The sequence below is a fragment of the Nilaparvata lugens genome, chromosome 5 (genome assembly GCF_014356525.2).
Source record: "Nilaparvata lugens isolate BPH chromosome 5, ASM1435652v1, whole genome shotgun sequence".
NCBI classification, from domain to species: Eukaryota; Metazoa; Arthropoda; class Insecta; order Hemiptera; family Delphacidae; genus Nilaparvata; species Nilaparvata lugens.
The window spans coordinates 50,762,581-50,773,097 of record NC_052508.1 but is presented as its reverse complement, the minus strand read 5'-3'; the positions used below and the strand labels follow the sequence as shown (position 1 = coordinate 50,773,097).

The following is a 10,517-nucleotide window of genomic DNA, read 5'->3' as shown; positions in this document are numbered from 1 at the left end:
TTCTTGCCGCAGTCCTTGCACTGGAACGGCCGGTCGTCACTGGAGCCGGCGGGGGGACTCGACCAGCCGCCGCTGTCTTGGCTGCTGCTGGTGGCCCAACTGCGCAGATTATTCGCAGTCGCTCCCAGGCGCCACGAGTGCTGCAGCAGGTACTGCATCCTCAGCGCCGGGTTGGCTGACAATAGTTTCAGCACTGCAAACACAAACACCGTATTAGTTCGGAACTGAAACGGAGGGGGAGGGGGTTGAAGGGGGATGGTAGGAGAGTTCCATAACCGACGGTGCAGTGCTCAGTGATTCCTTCACCCTTTTGCTGCTTCAAAGTTTACCGACAGAACAGCCTCAAGATGTTCAATATTGAAAAGGAACAAAACCTGCCTACAGAAGGCTAACTTTATACAAAAATATAATCTACATCTATCTGTCACAATACTTTGTAACATACATGGCTACTCTTATTTATATAGAAATTAAAAATCTAAATATCCATCTTTGAAAAAAGGTACTTAGGTGAAAGTCTAAGTATCCTTTTTTAAAAAAAGTCCTGGGATTTTCAATTTCCAGATGGATAACGAACTCTAATCTAATCAACCTCTATTGAATAATGCAGTGTTTAGTAGCTTGAAGACCTTTCTACTTAATACCTCTTTACCGATAGAGCAACCTCAAGATATCAATTATTGTATAGAGGAACTAACCTCTAGATCCAGAGGGTTTTCTTTATGCAATGGAATCTAATCAAAATTATACATAAAAGACTCCAAAACCTTACTGCCATTCACCACTTTACAAAAAGAGCAACCTCAAGATGCACAAAGAAACTAAACTTTAGAAGTCCTGTTTTTACAAGAAAAAAAATAACTTATCTAAATCAAAGTTCTAAACTCATCAATCTTGTTTCATAAAACAAAAGTTCATAATAAATTAAAAATTCAGATTTTCTACATAAAAATATGTAGTATGTAGCATTTCTCTACATAAAAATAGTAATGCTGGTCTACACCAAGAACGAGGGCTTGTATGTGGGTTCAGAGTTTGCTAAGTAGATATTGTTTAAGATAGTTGATTAGATAGACACCGGTTGGTGCAACCCAAGGATAGTATGAGGTGCACTAACCTTGACTGTCTGAAGAAGTTTGTCTCAACAAGTGCTTTTGAAGTGAGAAGAAATTTGAAGAATGAGAGATACAATAGGGTTGAATTTAATTCACTAGAAGTACAAGCTACCTTATAAATGGTATAGTCTTATTTTTACAAGAAGTGATGTTTTTCACTACAATTCGATTATACAGTCCATCTCGTTTACAGTTTATGATGTGATAAGTAAATAAATATTTTTCAGTAATACTATATGAGATTCATATTATTATATTATATTTTTCAATGCTTTTGGATCATATTTAATCTTATTCAGTCACCGTATACAGAAAATAGTCCTAAAACACTTGAGAAAATAGTATTGCGTCCATCTAAGAAAGATACTGCAATACCATTATTTGAATTTCAATTAATCAATTAAAAGTTTTTTTAATGTACGCCTATCTAACCAGATTAAAAGTCGAAATTATAAAATGTATAAGTCTTCCTCTTTATCCATGTCATATTAATTAATATAATTTACGATACATCTTTCCGTAATAAAATTTAGCCACAAAGCCGCTTAGAGGTTATTACGGAGGCACGACCAACGACTTGACTGAATGTGATCAAAACAGGATTGCCTGGTGGGGTAACTTTTTAGTATAATCACGAAAACTTTAATAGGAATAAGGGGAGGTAGGAGCTTAGAGCTTCACAACAGAAAGGGTGGCTGAATCCTTGAAGGGAGAAGCCGATACGATTGAATAAAGATGAAAATAGAAACAAGTTTCGCTAGCTATTATTATTATTTTCATTTTCAACTAAAAAAATACAGGCCTAATATAAAGCGAGATGGAATCCTCTGTAGATTCCAGATAACCTGGTAGCAATATAGTTTACACGTTTAGTTGTTTTCTATGGGCTAATACCAAAGAAAACTGCTTAATGCTGTATTCTGTGCTAATTCGTAGAAAGAATCATACATAATCTTCTCCAATCCGATCACATATCTTTCTTTCATCTATCTCTTTGTTTACATCTCATCTGTTTGCATCTTTTTCTTTAGTTCTTGCAATTAGAACGACCTTCAATTAATTAATGTGAATCCTTTCTGGGAAAATATAGTGTTCAAGAAAGATGCAAGCATTCACACAGGCAAAGTAATACTATTGGAAGAAAAATTGAAATTTTGCTAATAGTGTAAGAAGTATGGAAGCATCAATGCAAACCTTCAACCTGAACCTTCTGGCATGAAAGCAACTTTGTAAATAGATTAATCAATTATTCATATTGAAAACTACAATAGTATCAAAACGATGAATTTTCTTAAAATAAAATATAAAATGAAGATTGCTTGAAGAATGAAGTATGATTTTATTGTGAAAATAGTTTTTATACAAAAAATATTGGTAAGGATTTCAAGATTATAATGCACTTTATTTGACAAAATGTTCTCATTTATGTAATTGGATATAATACAAAATATATAACAGCACATGAGAATATCATTATTAATGAGATGTAATACTTTATCCATTTATTATTTTAGTAGATCGTATATTTCAATTCTAATAACATTACAAATTAGAACTACAGGACATCTGAATAATAAATTATAAGAAAACAATACGATGGAAGAATAAAATGGATTCACATTGAGACATAATTTTTATCTCATTTTACAATCAATTATTTTGTGAAAAAAAACTTAGAATTCTGTCAATTGGATTGGAAAAACTATTCCTTGAATGTCTTATTTCAGTCAATTCTCTCAATTTTCCTTCATAAAATAAGTTATGTTAACAAATGTGAATTGATTTGATTATAATAAAAGCTAATTATGAATATTTCAACTACTTTTCAGACGAAACATTAATAAACGGAGTTATGGAGCGACACGGAAATCAACAAATATTGATGCAACAAGAATATGAATTATAGCTGAACGTCACACTCATTGTAAAAACATTTTAAATAAACAAATTTATACAATAAAAACAAAGAATATTATTATATCAGGTACGGTACTGGAAATTATAATAATACAACATCATAATTAATAGAGTAGAACATTATTTTCTAAAGCTATAAAATTAGCAGGGATTTCAGGGAGTCTTTATTAGTTTTCCACAATACAATAAACATTTTTTTATTCTGAAAAATTGATTATGAATATTGTAATAAAAAAAAATATTAATTTCGAACAGTAGCAGCATGAATGATTTAGGTGAAGGGCTTTACGTATCCTTTATTGAAAAAATATGAACATTACAAGCAATAAAAATTATATGATTACAAAACATGTTAAAAATAATAAACAAATACATATTACCTAATGAAACAAGGAAAGCTACTTACAACTGATAAAATTGAAGAAACATTGTTGAAAATAAATTACATTGATTCACAGCAAATTTTTATCAACAATAGAATTAAGAATAACAAACTAAAAACATTGAAAATTATTACTGTTTCATTTTTCAATTTGTTTAGAATTAATTTCATAGTAAAAATATCAGGATTACCACCAGAAAAACCATTTTCTATCTTTTGATCAGATAAGTGACAAATGGGAAAGTCACTCTGATACATGATTTGGCTTTTGATAATGCTACTACTACTACAATTCTGGATTAATTATTTTGCTATTATAATACTGTATCTGGTAAATAGAATAATTTCAACAATTAATCTTTTATACAAACATTTTAGTTATTGAGATGATAGTTTCAGGATGAGAGATACTGTACAGAATACAGTACAGTATCATAGCTTCCCAATCACAATTTTCAGTCTAAAAATACTTTATTGGAATTTCTGTTTTAATTTAAAAAAACCTAACATAATTTTAAAAATCATCAGGTTTCAGAACAAATTAATTGAATGTACAGAGAAATACATGAGTTGCATTCAATAATTATGCTGCCCAGAAATGCAAGAAGGGCTTTTTAAATTTGCCAATGGTTATAAAAATATATAGGAATTTGAAATATTATGTAAATATTACGAATATAGAAGAGATTTGATGATCGACCGTCAGAGTTTGATTTCCGATCAACAATGACAATTTCCACCGTTGATTCAACATAAAAATATAATAATTAATGATGGCGCAACGTACCATAGAGAAAAGATTGCATGGTATAATTTTGACTCTGAACGTACTAACAAAATTAACCATTTACACTTAATGTAACATGAAAAGGATTCCGAAGTAACAGAATAATATCTCGACTTGTACGGTGATAGTGGAAAATTAAGTCTGATATAACTTTAGTAATTAGATTGAAAATAGTGTTGTTGTCCATTTTTCATACTGTAAAATATTATACACAATTTTAAAAATTTTAGATTGTAAAGTCTTCAGATTACTAGGAAACTGTAGAATGATAGTAAAACAAGGCGATACCGTAACTATTCCTAGTAATCAGTGAGTATACTCTTTCTACTTCAAAATTAAAAAAAAATAAATGGGAATATGACTGAATTTAATACTGTACTACACTTCCACATAATGTGGAAGCCCAAAATGTTTACTGTTTACCGGAGTTGAGAGAAATGCTGCAAGAGAATTGATTAGAACAAACAAAATGAAAAGTGAGGCTTTTGAACAAGAGAAAACCTTATCAAATAACAAAATCAATTTCCTTCAGAATAGGTACCACTAAAGGAAGCTGAAGTAATAAATGAAAAATTTCAAAAAATTAAATGGATAAGACTTTGGAAATTTTATAATAAAATTGAATAAGAATTGGAAATGTTGGAACAATAATATGAAAAATAATGAAAACAAAAATTAATTCATAAGAATGGAATAATTGAGAAATGAATTATGATCAAAATCGTTAATGAATAATAATAAAAATAGGATGAATGAAAAAGTATAACGTGTAAAAAGTTATACAATAACGAAATAAATAGAAATGAATATTCTTACCTCTGAACGAAGAAATCATTAAGAAGTAATATTTAAAATAATGAACATAAACGCATGTCAACGCAAAAAAAAACATTTTAAAATCAATTGAAACAAGGTTAATGAAGGCCATGCATGGAGTTATGAAATACAACATATTCAAATTGATAAAATATAATTCGAATAAGTAAATCCGTAGCACAATGAAAAACTGGGAGACTCAAAGAAAATTCGCGTTCCTCAGACCAATGACTGACTCTCACTGCTTAACTAACGTTGCACACCGAGTCACCACTACGTTTACATTACGGACTAAGTCTCCAGACCGACTCTAAATTTCTACAAAATGGCCGTCAGAGGGTAATAAATACCCCCGATAATTACGAAAAAGTGAAGGGTGACTCTTCCGAGTCATTGAATCGATATTCACCAAAAATAGACGGCAATTATTTTATAGCCTGCGTTGTACTTTGCTGTAAAGACAGCAGTGCAACCGATATTGTCATTTTTACGCGGAAACATCATATTGATGAGAAAAAATAAATCATTCTGATGGAAACAATTAACACTTTGTGACATGGAGCATAATGAATAGAGCATGCGGTACTTACCTGCGACGTTCTTTCAGACGTTCACATGATGACTGATGATTGCAGAAAATGAGCTATCTTTCTTGCATCAGCATTCAAAGAATTTAATACAATTTTAAAATATTTTTGAATATATTTTCCAAGTAAATAAATCCAGAAACAGTGTTGATAACACTACTATGGAGTTTATAATTTTAGAATTAGTCCTCAGAGAGTAATTAAAGATGCTAATATAACATTGAATTTGATAACACTGATAGAACTGCAGTTTGGTAACACCATTGTTTATTCTATGTGCTAGGTAAAGCTAAACTCTGAAATGAATGTATTTTCAATTAATTTGAGTTTAAAATAGCAAGCCGGTGTAGCCTAGAGCAATGGAGCGTCGCAACTGTAGTCTGCTATAGTTGTACCAGTAATGGATTTGATTCCCACTCTCTCTGGCATTTATTGTATCAACCTCCCTCATCTCATTACCCATGCTCAAGTCATACTGTAGCCATACTGTACCCAAATTCACAAGTGAATGAAAAATAACCTACTTTTTGGACTACTTAGGATATTGTAGTATTTCTGCAAGAAATGATGAAGTATACTTTCTGAGATTAATGTGTTTTAATGACATATTATGTTGTTATCAGAACTGAAAAAGAATACAATTTAAAGAAACACACAAAAATACAACTCAATTATAGGAACTTTGAAACAATGCAACCATGCTAAGCTCCATATCACAAGAATGAGAAGATATTGTAATTTTTCTGACTCACCAAGCTGCCTGAGAGTCTGCAATACCTGTGGACAAAAACAAAAGTTATTAGAGAGGAAATTCAAAGGTACTATTCAGATAAGATGATGCCCACATCAGCCCTAGGCTTGTGCATGTGCTTGTGTGGGAGTGATGAAGATGGACGAAAGAGTAGGTTAACATTGATTATAGAGCAGTTTCTAGTCATTTATACATTTAGGAAAACAAATGGTACCTTTCCTCTTTATGGAGAAGTTTTGTCGCTCGATAGCGAAAATTTCCAAAGAAGAAGTACTTTAGTTTCGATATGCATACAACATTTTCCACAAGCTTATTTCAAAAAATGTAACCGATTTCCCTTCATCTCATCATCATGATCATTTGTTTCGACATAACCTTGCTAGCCAACTAACTCAAGACCAGACCCCCTCAGACCTTAGAAACGCCACCTATTCAATAGTTTCGATTCATTTCACAGAGAAAAAATAATACTTTAGAATTCTGCTTCAGAGTATGTGATTTCATATAGTAGGTGGGGGATAAGATGATTCATTCACTGCTAGCTGTAGCCCATCATTGTGCTGTTATTAGCTTTTGCAACTTGATTTCACGATCGCTCAGCAACCGCTCTTCTAAACCATATTAGCCGTACACTTGAGTCTTAATAATGCAAATTATGTACAAACTGTTCGCTGAAATAAAAGGAAAAGTCAGCTTGTACTTGTAGTCGGAATGAACAATAATATATTGTTTGAGACTTGGTATTATTTTTTTATTTTGTTGAAATTACACTAAGTTAGAAATGACGAGCACCGCTGCTAGGCTTCTACGGGATTAAAGTATAAAATAACGGCATGCAAGTAAGTGTATATTGGACTTTTAAAACCCAAGATTCTATTCGCTCATTTGAACCTTGGAACTGTCATAAATTTTTAATTTGAGATTAACTATTTAGTCCAGTTGACGAAGGGTTATAGAGGAAAAAGTTTGGAACACAACTTTTTACTCCGCTTTCTGATAAGGGTAGTAAGTTAAGGAGGTAATACATCAAAAGTCGAAGATTGTCTACAAAACATTCCCTCCAAATTCCTTTGTCAATTGGTATGTTGTTGCAAAACTGAAGATTTCACATTCACAGTGAAGCTGCTGCCATATATGTGGAGAAAAGCGTAAACTTGTAAAACATAATATTAAAGAGAAATTGATGCTCTATGAACTCATACTGACGCGAATTCATTTCCTACTGTGGCACTAAAAATCTTTAACAAGCTGCCTAGATGGTTAACAGCCTTGAGTAGTCAGGCCTTCAAGGCTAAGCTCAAGTGTTGGCTTAAGGAAAACCCTTTCTATGGGTTACATGAGTTCTTTGAAGTGACCATGCCATCTTGATAACTCAAGTTTATACTCATGACTAACTTCAAGAAAAGTTATATTCTTACTATGTTGACACAACCTATCTGGCTCCGCTGGTCTTGGTGAAGATAAAGTGTATAAGTGTATAATCAGCAAGGATTTTTTTTTGAAGGCAAACTTGTTTTTTTAATGTCTCACATTCAAGAGAGGATATTTCGAAAACTATATACGTAACATGGAAAAATTTGTAAGATTTTTAGGAAATCATGTAAGCTTCAATTTTGTATGGAATAATCATGATACCCCTTACAGGTGTTGGGGTGGAGAAGACTTTGGATATGTTTACCTCCCTCCTAACTAACCTGAACAGAACCTGAACAGAACTACGGGCTCAAAAATTGCCTTTCTAACTTTTCCTTCTATACCCTTTTTTGAACATTCATTGCCTGGACTAATAAATGAGAGCCAGGTAATAAATTAGGGTAGCTTATGACTGTAAATATTTTTCATCTTTAATTTGCCAACTTGACATATGAAAATGCATCTGTGCAAAGAAATTTGTTGGGTTTCTTAAAAAAAAGTAACAAAGTTGGATTTTTTCAAACAGTAAATGTTATGTAGGCTACAGTGTACTGTCAATTTTTTTTAAAAATATTTTATAATGCATTGATTGACTAGATGACACAACATAATTAACGTGAGTATAGTAGATTACCAAATAACCTTCAGCCTAGAGAAATCGGTAGAGCCATTTTCATTTGAAGAGAATAACGAGAACTACAATTCTGGTAACCAACTTGAAGTCTATAAGTTATTGCTTTGTAAGCAAACATTTTGTATCATACTGGCTACTGGAGATATGATTAACCTCAGCCTATAATATGATTATAATTATTTTTATAAATAGTTTTTGGGTTGAATCGCAGTTAATTTTGTAGGCCATTTGTCTTATATTTACAATAACTTGACGCATTTTTAGCATTGCTGTAATGTTGGGTTGGGTACTACTTCCTATTTGTATTAGTCTTTACTCGTTGTGGAGAGGTGTGAGTGAGCAATCTTATGGTTCTTATTAGGCATATACAACAATTTCAACATAATAGGTACCACAATTTCAAAAAAAAATAGACTCATATTGAATTTATATTTTTATTGGTGAGGGGAAGCCCACATGAGCACTAGGCTTGTGCGTGGGTAATGAGACGAATGATAATAAGGGACGAATGAACCTACAGGTTTGGGTGAGTTCCGAACCACCGGGTAGCGATTTTACAACTCAAGAATCATATATAGAGGAATTAGTTGAAACTGTCAATCTTCCAACAGGAGTAAGCTACCAGATGCATGATTCTTAACTTTTCTAAGTGATAGAAAAGTAATATTTATTACATAGCGCTTATCAGCGCGACCACTAAGTCAAACCGCTCCCATAGCGTTTAACAAATCAAATAAGATAACCTTAATAAAAGAAAATACTAACCTCCAATTTTATATCCAAAGCGCTAATCCTGTAGAATCTGCAATTTTGAGAGCTCCGATCACAATCACAGACACTTCACTTATCTTGATCACCATCATTATGATTTCACAACACTAACACATTTCGGGTCGCCCTCATAATAGAAAATTAATTTTGAAATTACCAATAATTTTACATAAATTGAAACTTGAAAACCCCAATAAGTTAGCCTAACTTACTTGTGTTTCATTTGGGTTTTAAAACAATCTAAAAGACTTTTAAAATTGATTATGAGCTAATTCTAAGGTTTAATTAGCATGAAAAAATCCATCCGTCCGTTTTTTTTATAAATATGATATACGGTATTAAAAGCCAATATTTATGTGGAATAGAATAAAAAAAACAAGATAAATGCTCATAGCCTACAAAAAATTTTGAATCGAATTTGAAAAAACTATTAGGTTTATTATGATTAATATTTAGCCTGATATAATGAATTACCTAAGCTACTGTAGTTCATTGGGTTTGAAAATCTGTAGATTTATAACTTAATTGACTTGAGGTTATCAGATAATTACACCAAATTTTTGTTCATAAGTGAGTAAATAATTTTATAAGACTACGATACTGAAACAATAAATCCAAAAACATAGAGAAAAATTGAATGTCTAAATTATATTTTTTAAATCTCACAGGTTTCTCCGTGGCAACTAAAGTATGTTAAGGATCATTACAAAACCTCATGACAATGGAAAATAAAGGAAAATTTATTTTAACTGGATGAAAAAGTATGAAATTTAGTGAAATGGAAATTCTCAAAGATTGATTTAAACAACTATTACATTCAAAAAGCAATGATAAAGATTAAACAATAAAATCGAACAAGTCAAATAGTATCCCCTGAACACTGAACGAATACAAGATGTCACAACGTCGAAAAACATTTCACAAAGAGGAATTAATGACAAAAGACTTGACTATTTACGATTTATTGTTTTGAAAACATAAACTGTCACAATATAATCACAAATAAACAATCATATCTTGTCACTTAATTCGTTCACGACCTAATAACAAATTAACCATAACATTTCACAAAACATTGCGACGCCATTTTTAGAAACACATTCAATGCCATACTAATATTATTGCACCAAATTCAATTTGGTTTAAATTTTTTTCCATCAATTATGTATATATGATGTATTATGAGAATCGAATAAATTTATTTATATTCGATTCATCAATGATTTCTAGAAAAAGCTATCAATGTATTTTTTATATTGAACACTCTCCAACCTGATACAGATCTAGGGGAGGATACATAAATTTTACGTCTTCGAATCATAAATATGATAAATTTATAATTTA

The 10,517-nt window shown here is 31.5% G+C and overlaps 1 protein-coding gene and 1 long non-coding RNA gene across 39 annotated transcripts in view; one reads left to right on the top strand and one right to left on the bottom strand.

The window, feature by feature from the left end:
- The window catches only part of LOC111063080 (longitudinals lacking protein), a 592,348-nt gene that overhangs the window by 164,543 nt on the left and 417,288 nt on the right, over positions 1–10,517 (top strand). The gene's annotated exons all lie outside the window — the stretch shown is intronic.
- Positions 2,744–10,287, bottom strand: LOC111052427. Its single transcript, XR_002606170.2, has 2 exons — positions 9,168–10,287; positions 2,744–6,381 (listed from the first exon to the last, which is right to left on the bottom strand). It is a non-coding gene; the product is annotated as an uncharacterized LOC111052427 (long non-coding RNA).